Genomic DNA, 13,736 nt, shown 5'->3' on the forward strand with positions numbered 1-13,736 from the left:
ATGTGCTAGTTCTCTTGTGTTGTTGGCTATATTCTTAACTGTTTGTCTATTGTCATCCATTTGGATGCAACAATCTGAGCTGTTGAACTCTCCACATATATTCTCTCCTCATTCAGTAAGTAATCTAATGCCAAGTGGTTTTGATAGTTAGCCACTTGCATCTGCTCTTTTTTGTGGCTAGGAGGTCAAAGGCTGTGGCAGTCTGATTAATAATAATTTCTAGTACAGCTTGTAAGTGAATAATTCTGTTTAACATGTAAATAGGAGTTCTATAACTCCAACTGCCATTTTGTGCTCAGGTAGCAGGAGCAAAAGTGGCAATAATCCTCTGGGGTGGCCAGTTACCTTCATCCCATGATTGGTTACCTCCTAAATCATGTTTCTTCTCAATGGACCTCTTTTTCCTTTTTAAACAGTAACCCAACCATTTCATTCCTCTGGCAGGACAGGTCTTAAATATATGTTTTACCACTCTTAGATATAGTGGATTGTCTTGACACATGGTTTACATGATCTCCATGGTTGGAATAGGAGTAGGGCAGAAACGCTTAAGGTTATCAAAGGAAACCAAACTAAATAATAGACTATCGTTTGGTTAGCATAGGTTAAACAGCATAAGTTAACAAAGCTAAACTAATAACACCAAACAAATCCTAGAAAACTCATATAAGCAAGATAAAAAAATATAAGTGAAATTTTGTTACCCAGAGTCCAGTCAGTAGGAGTTACTGTTATCAAACCAGTAGCAAAAACCAAACAGAGAACTGTGTATATATCTAGAAGCAAGGGGTGGCAATTCATCACTGTATAAGAACTATCTTAAAGGTTGAAAGAGTCCATTAGACCTGTTAGGAAGTTTATCTTTCATGGGGCATTGATCAGCCAGTCCCTCCTGTGTGGCTAAACAGGGTCGTAGTCTCCTCAAGCTTCAGGCGTGCGTAGACCAGTCAGCATCCAGAGTGACTGGAGCAGGGCTGTTGTCTTTCTGATCCTCAAGCTTCTCTGGTGCTCTTTTCTTCGAGATGGTGAGCTTCAATGGTGTAGCAGCATCTGGAGAGCACTCCCAGTCTGCATCTGCCGGTGTGAGTATTGTGTAGTGAATCCAGGGACCTATCTCTGCAAACTTGACTGTTCAGTTGGGGTGGATAAAATAACAGTGAAAGGACCCTTCCAAAGAAGTTATGGGTTGAATATTTCATTCTTTGACTCAGACTCAATCTCCAGGCTTGAAGGAGTTTGCACCTGGGTCAAATTTACTGACAATCTTTCTCTAACCCATTGGTTGAGAACCTGTAAAGTTTTCCCTAAGACCTGAAGCTGTCATCTCAGGGTTAAATTTTCTATCTCTCTTAAGTCTCCCTGTAGTCCCCTAATAAGAGGAGGGGGGTCCCATATATTATCTCAAAAGAAAATAATCCACTACTCATAGTAGGATTAGATCTTATCCTCAACAGTGTAATAGGGAGAAATTCATCACAATGTAAGACACACCTTATCTAATTGAGCCTTAAAATTCATCCTTTTAAATTTACCAGAACTCTGTAGCCTATAGGCAGTATGTAAATTTCATACAGTTTACACTCTTGGACAGTAATCATATCACCTCTCCTCAAAAGCTGGCCCATTTACTGAGCCAATAATTATTGGGACACCAAATCTGGGAATAATTTTCCAGAGATACATCCTAGTATCTTCCTAGCCTTTCAGGGCAGGTGGAAAAGGCTCCCACCCATCAGAGTGGGAACACACAAAACCCAAAAGTTATTATAGCCCTGTGAGTGTGGTAGTTCAGTGAAGTTTACTTCCAAGTCTTCAAAAGGTGCTTCTCCTACAGTTTGGATTCCTGGTGGGAGCTTTGGCCCCTGACAAGGATTGTTGTGAGCACAAACCTCACTTTGTTTCCAGATCATCCAGGTGTTGCTTGTGAGCTGGGGGACATAGAAATGTTGACTCAGAACTGTCTCAAGTGCTGTATGTCCAACATATTTTCCTGTGAAACTGTCTTGATAAAGGCTGGAGCCATCTCTGGGATGGCTATTCTGGCCATCAGAAAATTTCCACCATCTACCTGGGAGAAAATTTTTTTTTCAGTCTTAAATCACTTTCTTTTGTGTTGGGAGTGTGTTGGCTCCAATTCTGTTAGATGGTCAGCCAGACTGAAGTGCAGCATTTAAACCTGGGACTGGATTTTCTTCCTGTTTCTTGCAGACAGCTACCTTGGCCTCTCAGCTCTCTGGTTGCCTTGAGAAACCCCAGGGTTTCCTTTTCGATGACCTTGGCAATATATAATCACAACATTCCTAGGAGCCCACAGTGTATCCAATAATTTAAGAATTTCTTGTCCATACATCATGTTCCCCCATTATTTGTTTCTCCTGAGTTAATTAGCCTACATAAGGCCCTATGAGCATGAAGGGTAGAGAACGCATATATTGAGTCTGTAAATATCCACACAGACTCCTACTGTCAACTGAGGTGCTTGAGTCAAAGCAATAAATTTTACTTTTTGTTCTGAAGTTCCCTGAGGCAGAGGTTCTGCCTTGATGGCGGAGTCCAGAGTGACCACTGCATATCCAGCAAAACATACCTAATCTTTTATAAAACTGCTTCCATCTGTTAAGTACTCTGCATCAGCGTCCTTGAGAGGCTGGTCTGTTAGGTCTGGTCTGCTGGAGAACACGTCGTCCATGACCTCAACACATTAGTGATCAGGTTTTCCAGGTCCAGTGGTCAGCAAAGTTGCTGGGTTTAGAGTTCTGACGACCTTAGCATGGGTTTTCATATAACATGCTCTGATATTTGACCATTTTTTAATTAGTCAACCAATAGTGTCCTTTATATTTTAATAATGTCAAAATTGAATAAGAAACTCTAACAACCAGTTCTTGTCCCATGGCGAGTTTATCAGCTTCCAACACCAGAAGAACTGTGGCTGCAAGGGCCCATAAACAAGGTGGCCAGCCTTGCGCTACAGAGTCCAGCTCTTTGGACAAATAGTCCACTGGATGGTGCTATGTCCCCAGCATCTGAGTCAAAACTCCTATAGGTACTCCACACCAATCATGGACATACAGAAAGAAAGGCTTTGTGAGGTCAGGGAGCCCTAACCCAGGTGCACTGTTGGCTTATTTAATGTCCTCAAAGGCCTTTTGCTTAGTTGACCCCCACATTAGAGGATCTTATTTTTCCCCCTTTGTGGCTTCATAGAGGGTTTTTTGTCATAACTAAAAGTTGGGGATCCATACATGTCTGAACCCAGTAGCTCCCAAGAATTCTCTAGTCTGATGGCAGGTCGAAGAGACTGGAATTGAGCAGATCTCCTGTTTCTTTTGAGGCCCAGTTGCTATTGTCTGTTCTATTGCTGAGTCAGATGGTAACCAAAGTATTTGACCTTTTTCTTGATAGATATGGGCTTTTAAGTCAGTGTCCAGTGCTTTCCTAAGGATGTTGTACTCAAGCCCCTGAGAGGAACTGTCATTTAGGGAAGGGAGGCATACATAGAACCTCTGGCGCTTTAAGATGCAGGTATTTCTTTGTTATAGTCCAGTGCAGGATCTTGGCTGCTAGGATTCTCCAACTCTTAAATCTAATGTAAATCTTAGCAGAGACTGATAAAGTGGGACATCATTTTTGTAAAAGACACCTATGTGAATCTCGCCATGGGTCATCTGTCAAGGTTGGAGGGCAGTGGTGTGGTCCTGTGCAGGTCCTGGTGTGGTGGTCACATTGTGCCAACCTAGGTGTTGCTCTTTGATTGTGTGGCTTTCTCCTATTGTGAGGTGGGAGCCTGCTCTAATTGAATATAGTAGCATCCCTGCTTGTGTTCTTGTTCTGTATGTCAGGGTGCATGAGTCTCTGGGGCCCTTTCTGCTGATGGCCCACAGCGTGTGACTTGAAGCCAGGGTGGCATGTCCTTTTGGAGTGAGAATCCTATGGCCCACTACTGGCTGTTAACATGAACATATTCCTGGTTCATTTGGAGGCTTGCAGCAGCTGAGCCTTCCTGAGGCGCTGGGTCCATGCATCAGATCCGGTTCTGTGTCTACCAGAACCCTGCCATATTCATCAATCATCGACTTCTGAGCAAGTGGAAAGAAACTGAAAGGAGGGGCTGGGGCCCAAACATTCATTCCTTCTCTGTTCAAGGCTTAGCATTTGAGCATGGCAGTGGGTACTTGTCTGCCAGGGTCATTGGAGGGTTCCCCTTTTGTTTGGCTACACTGTTTTTTCTTCCAAATAAATATTTGGGCCACTGGCTTAGTTCTAGTGAGTCCTCCCTTTGAGTGGCCTCTGTGCTTGAGGTGAGGGCTGCTATAAGAAGATCCATCCTCCTCTTCATCTTTTTGGTCTGCCTATCTTTGAGTCTCTGGATCTTGATTGATGAAAACTGTGGTGGCCACCTTAATCAGCTCACTGGCATATTTCTCAGTAAAGCCTTCTAGGATTGTAATTTTTGACAAGTGGCTCTCTGAGCCTGTCCACAAAGGTTGCATTGATCACCTGTCGCTTGCACCTGTGCATTTTTTTTTCAATGACAAACTTGCATTGCGGCTGCAATATTTGTATGGTGCCTCTCTTCCCTCAGGTACCTCTGGGCAGGGAGAGGTGCGGCAGCAGCGGTGGCCTAGACATTTAGCTCTGAGTCAGTTTGGCACATCTCTTTTGATCATTGCTACCAGTTTCATAGGGCAGAAGGGCCTTAGGCAGATGTGGGGCCAAGAGAAATGTTCAGGGCTATCGAGAGTGTTAGAGGGAGAAGCTGGAGCAGTGGGAGGCTTATCTCAGCTCTGTTTGTTTGCAGATGCACTTGGCTTAGGCTAGGGTTAAGGGCTGGCTCCGATTCCTTCTAACTCATGGGCACAGACAGTGTGTTTTGTTCTCTCTTTTCAATTTCTTTCTTTAGAATTCATATGAGGGCTTCTTGACATTTCTTTATCTTTAGACCTTCTTGTTTGTTGAGGCCCCAACCTAGGTCTGGATAATTGGCTGCATCAGATCAGTCATGGTCCAGGGTTTTTCCATGTAGGAGGGAGTATGATTTTTCTAGCTTATGAGCTCAATGGTGGAGAAAGGCTGTCACACAAAACTGCCTTGTCTCCCTCAGACATTTCTCTTCTGGACAACATGGGTATGTCCTTTAGTCCCTTTCAGGGGCATCCGGAGAGTTTTCATCTGAGTGTGGCTCTAGTCTTGAGACAAATCTCCCACCTTAATTTTGGGAGGTGAAAGAGTCTTTGGTCCTAGGAAGCCTTTGGCTCTGAGGCCATCAGAGAGGAAAGAATAGCCAGTATTGGGCGCCATCATTTGTTGCCTTTGAGGAGAAGGGGGCTGAGGGGACAGTCTGCTGTCCCAGTGGTCTTGGCAAAATTGGTCATGGGTCCTTTTCTGGCTCACAGGGAAAACTGTTCCCTTTCCTGTCTTTCCTAGTCAGGTTTTCTGTTTAGCTGCTTTCCACTTGGTCTTAGAGACCACTATGCTCCTGGCTAACATTAGCTTGGAATGTCCATCTAGACAGGCTCTCAACCAAGGGGGCTGTTTCTGTAATATCTCTTGACAGCAATCAATGTAAGAGAAATGGTTCAGGGACTCCAACAACAATCAAAAAGACCTCAGCAATGACTCTCTCATCTAAAGATACTCCTGGTGGCCAGCCCACATCTTGGGTGAGCCACTCTAATTCACAGAGTATGCAACCTTTGTGGAGTGAGTCTCACCCCACAGTTCCCAGGAAAACCTTCCTAAAGGTTGTTCACACACTGGGGCTGGGGATGTGGCTCAAGTGGTAGCGTGCTCGCCTGGCATGCGTGCGGCCCGGGTTCAATCCTCAGCACCACGTACAAACAAAGATGCTGTGTCTGCCAAGTACTAAAAAATAAATATTAAAAAATTCTCTCTCTCTCTCCCTCTCCCTCTCTCTCTCCCTCTCTCTCTCACTCTTTCTTAAAAAAATAAAAAAAAGTTGCTCACACACATTTCACAAGGCTCAGTTTCCTTAGGGGCCTCCCATGTTCCACCCTGCATCAGTGTCGCACACTTGGAACAAAACACACTTAGAACAAAACTTGCTTCATCCATCTCCAGCCACTCCCCTCGTGGGGACTTAGGGCCCTCTTAGCCTTGAGGGTCAGTAACCACCCCCAATCTGGAGCTTTCACTTAGACAATGGTTTTGCAATTCTTCCTTATGAGTTGCCACAGAACCATGAATCAGGACTCTGCACGCGCTTCGGCCCTCGGGTTAGGTCAGAACACTTCCCTTTGTCCATCTCATTCACACACCTTCACACAGACATGGCCAGGACAGAATTTCTATACCACCCAAATTCCAACAATTCCAAACCAAACAGAAAAGGGAGTCATGGTTTCCCCTCTGCTCGCTGACCCTGAACAGAGACTGCTTTGGTGACTTCCTGGGTCTGTTTTAGCTCCAATCACTTTGGAGGGTACTCGGGACCCAACAGAGTGTGATCAAGCCTCTCTTCCACTTACTTAGGCCTCAAAGTGGAAGTCAGGTGGGCTACAAAACCAAATGGACCTGGGTCCTACCCATTCAGATGCGTGGTGTTGAAAACCCTAATTCTGGTTCCTGCTGCCTGTGGGTTCTCTTGTGCTCTGGGTGGCAGCCCCAGGGCGCTGGTTGAGTTGATCCTCCTTCAGGCCAAGAGTGGCCTGGGCATGCCATTGCCCTGTCCCCCATTGCCCCAGAAAAGCTGGCCCCCAGAGACAAGAGAGGCAGAATTGTCTTCCTTACCTCCTCTGTCCCATCTGGGTCACCAAAAATGTAGGGACAAACGAGACAAGACACTGAAGATAGCAGAAAACAGTTTTATTTGGCTGTAGCCAGGTTCAGAGGGTACAGCCTTTGCTGTAATCAATCAATCCCCTGAACCCCAAGTTCAGGGAGTTTCAGAGTTTTATACCCAGAATGTAAGGGGAGGGGCTCAGAAGTTCACAGTCTGCAGAAGTTCACATAAAAGCAGCTTTTTATTTCACTGTTCTGGGCAAGTTAACTCTTCAAGGACAGCACTGAGAAGAGAAGAGCTTCTTCTCCCCTTTCTGTCCTCCCCCTGCCAGCTGTTACAATGGACCCATTTGTAATTTATCTTAAAAATGTAGACATCTCTGTGAAGCCCAGATCAAGGTCAGAGGACTTGTTTGCACATATCTTCAGAGTACTATACTTGTTAGGTTTGTGAAAACTAGTAAGGGGGTGTCCAGCACCTGGAGTGCTTGTATCTTCTCAGTCAGTGGCCAAGTAAAAGGGTGACATGAAAATAGAAAATTTATCTACATTGGACTCTTTTTCTGACAGTCCTAAAATCAGCCATGGTGAAGAGGGCTTTTCTGTGGAGAAAGGGTGTGCCACTTCATCTCCACTTTCCAGGTCCTGAGCTACTAGGAATGGAAGGAAAAGAGCATTTTCTTCCCTAGCAAAAGTTACTCAGTGCCAGAGGTGGCTGTTGAGGGCTTTGTGAGCTAAATATAGCACACACCGTCCGGGAGGGAAGACTTTAGCCTATATCTCCTCATTGCTAACTAAGGGCTCACACAAGAACACCCAATCATCTTTTACAGGCCATCTTGGAAGATCTGACCCCAACAGTCCTGAAACCCAAATTCACAGTGCTGCTTGGTCAGGTCACTGGAAACCTTCCTGGGTGATGCTCTTTTGATAAAGGAACCAACTTTCATTTCCATGGAGGAAACTGAAAATATGCCAGATACTCTGTTTAGGGTGTTCAGGGAGCTTTGTGAGAACAATGTTTGCTCCTGCCCTTTGTCATGACCCTTGTATGGAGAAATACCTTAGTTAATAGTGAACTAAAAATGATTAATCTTAAAAATGGGTTTATTTATTTTACAGTAGTTTTGAATTTACAGAAAAGTTGCTGAGGTGATTCAGAATCTTCCTGGACCCCAGACTCAGTCTCCTCTTATCCACAACTTCTGTTTCTATGGCATGTTGTTTTCCCTAATGAATTATTGCTTATATTTCAGGACTGCATTGAATTAAATTCATAGAAATCACAAAACGCAAAACTTGACTAATGTTTCAAAATAATATTAAGACTTATTCTACACCACCATAGGATAGATGTATAGTACTTACTGTTGTCCATGCTTTACTCAGACTTACTCGGTTTTACCCAAGGTCCCTTTTCTGTCCAGGGGCTCAGGAAATCACACTGCATGGGTTTGACCTGACTCTTGACACACTTCTTAGCTGGAGCTGACTCTCAAGCTTTCTATCAAACTGTATCCATTATTGAACTCCTGATTCTGACAGTTCTGAGGAATACTAGTTAGATCTTTTACAGAATCCCTTCTGATTTGGGTCTGTTTGTTGTTGTTTTTAGGGCTAGCAAGGAATAATTTTCTCTGTGTGTATATATGTGTGTGTGCGTGTCACAGTGTTCTCATCCAGGTAGGCTCCTGGTGCCGTGTCAATCTCCGTGTCTGTTTTTTGTCTGTTCATCACCTCTCTTCCACCATTCCCATTGTTCTTGCCTTTCCCAGTTTCTCTCAGTGATTCATTGACTAATTTAAGTTAGGAAACATTATATATATATATATATATATATATATATATATATATATATATATATATATGGAATCACAAAATATATTGTTACTTGGGGTTGCAGTTTTTACTCCATATAATTTCCTGGAGATTCCAAGCTGTATACATCAACATTCCAGGTCTTTTTAATCCCCAGGTGCATTCCATGGTATGAAAATACTACCATCTTGCTGAGAGCCATAGCCAAGTAGGAATGATGCATGGCAATTTCCTTGTCACCCTACCCAATGTTGCTTAGATGGAGGACTCTCCATTGTGGAAATGGGCTTGCCTTGGACCCAGGTCATTTGCAGTGACATTGCATTAATGTTTGAGAAAGGTGACCCTGCTCAAGGACCAGGACAGATCCAGGTTTAGGGCAATTCCAGGTTTAGGGTGTGGATCCTGCTGGGAATAGGGTAGTTCCAGGTTTAAAGTGGATCCTGCTGGGAATAGGGCATATCCTGCTGCCTCAGGTGCCCACTCCTTCAGTTCCCGTTGAGTTCTCATGGGATTCAGAGAGAATTTGGGATGCAGAGCCCGGTGGAGGTGGATTTTCCCAGAACATGCGTGTAGAGTGCCAGTAGAGATTTTCCCCAGAACGTGTGTGATAGTGCAGGTGACAGTTCTAGAATAAAGAGTTGCTGTTTGAATCTACAAGGCTGTGAATGGCTCATGATTTTGTGCCCAGATAGACTGCGGCATTTGGCAGACCCATATGGGGAACGTCTGAAGTTGGAGGTAAGTGAAATTGCTCAGCCCTGAGGAAGAGCGAAAAACTGGGTGAGCATTTCAAAAAACAATGTGTTCTTGTTTTTATTTATTTTGTTTTTATTTCAAGTTGCCTTTTCCTAGAACTTTCTCAGACAAACTGGGGAAAATGGTTGACTCAAAGTTTGAAGTTGTTAACCCCTGAGAAAGAGAAATTTTTAGAGGAAGGAGGCATCCCAGTAAAGACCAAGAATAATTAGGGCATATGTTGATACAATACAAAAATATAGCCCATGGCTTTTTAAAGATGAGTTATGAAGTATATCAATGGGACCATCATGGTATCCTGTAGAAGGATTATTCTTCAACAAGAAAGAGATGGCTAGTTCTGTTTAATACATTTGTCTAAGATATTGGTTTTTAGAGACATCTGATTAATTTACAAAACTAAAGTGCTGAAACATCAACCACTAAATATAAAATCAAGTACTTTTTATTTATTAAGTTCCATAAGGTAATATATTTAAACATTATGTGTGTTTTCATAAATTGGTAAATGAAAAAAGTTTAATATTGCTTTGTGTCTGTGTCTTTGCTAAAACAAGATTACTAAGAGTTAAGATTCTATCATGTGTAATTGATATACAAAGAGTATAAAAAGTTTCAGTTGGGTTTCAATTATAGTATTATAGTACCATAAAAAAATCATGAAAGTATTTCACTTTATTAAAGTGGAGTAATTTGTCTAAATCAGAAATTTTTTAAGAGTTGTTTCAGAATGTGAATTTATAAAAAGGGTTAATGGCTAGAAAAGAAATATTAAAAGATTCAAGATGTGGAAATATATTTTAATATGGAAGGTTAAAAAACTGTTTCTAGATGAGATAATCTCTGTGTGGTAAAGTAAAAAGTTGTAAAATGCCATTTAAAAAGATTTTGAGGAAACTAGACTTACTTTAAAAGCTTGAGAAAGGAAGAAAGAAGAAAAAGGTATTTGTACATGGCAGATTGAGACAAAGCTTCTTAATGGAGAAAAAAAAACCTTTAGTTGAAGGGCAGCCATGTAAACTAACATTAAAATGATTTAAACAGAATCTAAGCCTCGTTTAAAAGAGTGAAGCTGTAGATGGTGAAAAAGTACATTTAAAAGTACAGTGTAGATGATAATTGGAAGGCTTTAAAAGGTTAAATTGAAGGTGGTTGAGATAACTTCATGGTGGAAAAATGAAAAAAAGAGATATAAAAAGATTAAAGATGTGGAAACATGTTTTAATATGAAAGCTGAAGAAAAAAATGTTTTTAGATGAGATAATCTTTGTGTGATAAAGTAAAAAGTTGTAAAATGCCTAAGTACATTGCAAAAGGCTTTAAAAGGTTAAATTGAAGGTGGTGATGCCTTCATGATGGAGGAAAGTTTGCATCATTCGAAGCCTACTTAATCTTAAAAGCATTACTTAAAAAGAAAAACATGAAAATGGGAAGATAATAGGATAAAAGCAATTTGGAGAAAGAATATTAGAAATCTGAAGTGAAAAACTTTGAAGACAGAAGTACAGGAAAGTGAAAAAAAGATAGAAAAGATGTAGGAAGATAGAGAAGATGTAGGAAGACAAGAATTTTAAACCCACAAAATAGGAAACAAAATAAAACTAGGAGAAAAAAAAAAACAACTAAGGGTGAATGTACAAACCTTAGGGAGGGGGAGTAGAAGATAGAAATAAGATAGAAAATGGTTGAAAATGTCAAGTAAAGGTATTTCAGATAGAAAATACAAAAACTAAGACAACTATTAGATACAGACATTCAAAATAGAAAAAGGTAGAAGAGAGAAGTTTAAAGTCAAATATTGGATACAATAGAAGAACAAGGAGATGATTAGTAATCTTTTTCAAAAAGCCCATCAACTTTAATATCTGGTGGTGCAGAAATTTGAAGTCTCAGATGAGGGTGTTAAAATTTATAAACAAGAGCCAATTTAGAAAACGTTAAACTAGAAGAAAATTGATTTAAAACCACATCAAAAAATTAAAAGGACTAAAGTAATTCCAAAAACTAAGGCAAAATTCTTTTGGAAAACTTGAATTTAAAAGGATATTTAAATTTCCAAAGGATGCATATAGGATATTTTGGAACATCATCCCTGAAGAAAAATCAGTTAATGTTTAATTTAACAGGAATCCCATACAATCCACAAGGACAAAGCATAGTTGAAAGAGCTCATCAAACTATTAAAACGTACTTATTAAAGCAAATAAAAAAGGGGAATTGGAAAGGGGTATATATATATCCCTCAAAGATAAACTTAAAATAACCCTTTTTACTCTAAACTTTTAAAATTTGGATTCATCAGGGCTTAGTGCTGCGGAAAGACATATGTATCCAAAAAATGTACATAAGCCTAAAGTACTTTGGAAAGATATTCTAACAGGACAATGGAAAGGTCCTGACCCAGTGATTGTCTGGAGTAGGCGATGTGTTTTTGTGTTTCCAGAGGGAGAACAGCAGCCGATTTGGCTTCCAGAGAGACTAACCAAAGCGATTTCTACAGACCAAAAAGAAGATGATTTGACTCAAATCCATAACAGCTGATATCCAGAGTTCCAGCTTGGCTATTCTTACATCTGCGACAGTGATTAACCAGGATGCTTTTTTCAATATCTATTTTATTATTGCCTTTTCCTACATCATAAAGTTCTATTTTATTTTTGAGCTCATACAGACCTAGGTTAATGTTTTTCTGATCATTTTTATTTTTTTGACTGTGGAGTTTTTAAACATTGCAATGGAGATTTAACCTAGGTAAAGCTACAAGGCCTTTACTATTGTTTTATGTGTTGTATGTTATGTGTGCACACTTCTGTTTTGTGTTGTATGTCTGTATGTGTGTATGTCCATATTTCATACATGAGGCGTACTCATGAAAAAATGGATCCAATTTTTTTTATTCACGTGATTTAAATGGTTTAATTTAAATTAGGTAAACAACTGTTAAGGATTGTTTTTAAAGGAGGTTAACAGATCTGTTTGTTTACTTTCACCTTTCCTTTTCATTATATTTAATAATTCTTTTCAGGATAATGTCTTTTTAGAATCATTGCCAGAATTCCTATCTTCATCCCAGTGCCAGTGAAGACAAAGATAAAACCAAACTACAGCTTCTATGATAGCTATCACAGTAAACTATATAAACTGATGCATCAATGAATAATAACTCAACAAGTAATATTCAATCAAGGAGTTGATTTACTTTGGGAGGAAATGGACATATTGATAGATTCCTCCACTTTGAACTGCTTGCAGAACTTGCCTGGACTATGTATCACTTGTATGCATTGTGAACTATCTGTTGGTGCACCAAATTGTGGTAGTGCTGGCATATCTTTGCTGATGGTGTCACCAGTGATACAATTTTTCCAAAAGAGCCATCAACTGGCTTGGTGTCATGGCATTTCTGTATTCTCCTCCCTTCTGCTAGTGATGGTCTAAAATTTGTGGGCCAAAAAGAGGTGAGGCAAAGAACCTCACCGCCCCCACTGGCAAAGGCCAAATTTGGGTCCAACAGAGGTGAGGCAAAGAACCTCACCCCCCCACACTGGTGCAAAGGCCTATCCACAGTATGGCTGTATGCTGGACCGGTAGTCAGTGACGGGTATGATCCAATTGCAGTGGTATCAACCTAAGACAGGAGGCTGATGCCTAGAGGTCAGTTCATCCGATGATGGGTAAGAGCCATATGTTGAATTGGACAACCTAACAGGCATAGTCCCTAAGCCACATTGCTTGTTGTTTAATTAATCAGAAGGGGGAGATGCTGAGAGCCATAGCCAAGTAGGAATGACGCATGGCAATTTCCTTGTCACCCTACCCAATGTTGCTTAGATGGAGGACTCTCCATTGTGGAAATGGGCTTGCCTTGGACCCATGTCATTTGCAGTGACATTGCATGAATGTTTGAGAAAGGTGACCCTGCTCAAGGACCAGGGTGGATCCGGGTTTAGGGTGGTTCCAGGTTTAGGGTGTGGATCCTGCTGGGAATAGGGCGGCTCCAGGTTTAAGGTGAATCCTGCTGGGAATAGGGCATATCCTGCTGCCTCAGGCGCCCGCTCCTTGAGTTCCCGTTGAGTTCTCATGGGATTCAGAGAGTATTTGGGATGCAGAGCACCAGTGGAGGTGGATTTTCCCAGAACATGCGTGTAGAGTGCCGGTGTATTTTTCCCCAGAACGTGTTTGTAGAGTGCAGGTGAGAGTTCGAGAATAAAGAGTTGCTGTTTGAATCTACAAGGCTTTTGTGGTGGCTCGATTATTTTGTACCCAGACGGACTGCAGCACCATCTGTTTAAGCATCCACCTGTTGGAAGATACCCAGACAAGTTTCCATTTTGGGCAAATAAGTTGCTATGACCATGAATTTATTATTGGTGAGTCTTTTCTTGGATGATTCTTTCTTTAAAAAGTTCCAAAATGAA

The sequence above is a fragment of the Callospermophilus lateralis genome, chromosome 8, assembly GCF_048772815.1.
Source record: "Callospermophilus lateralis isolate mCalLat2 chromosome 8, mCalLat2.hap1, whole genome shotgun sequence".
Taxonomy (NCBI): domain Eukaryota; kingdom Metazoa; phylum Chordata; class Mammalia; order Rodentia; family Sciuridae; genus Callospermophilus; species Callospermophilus lateralis.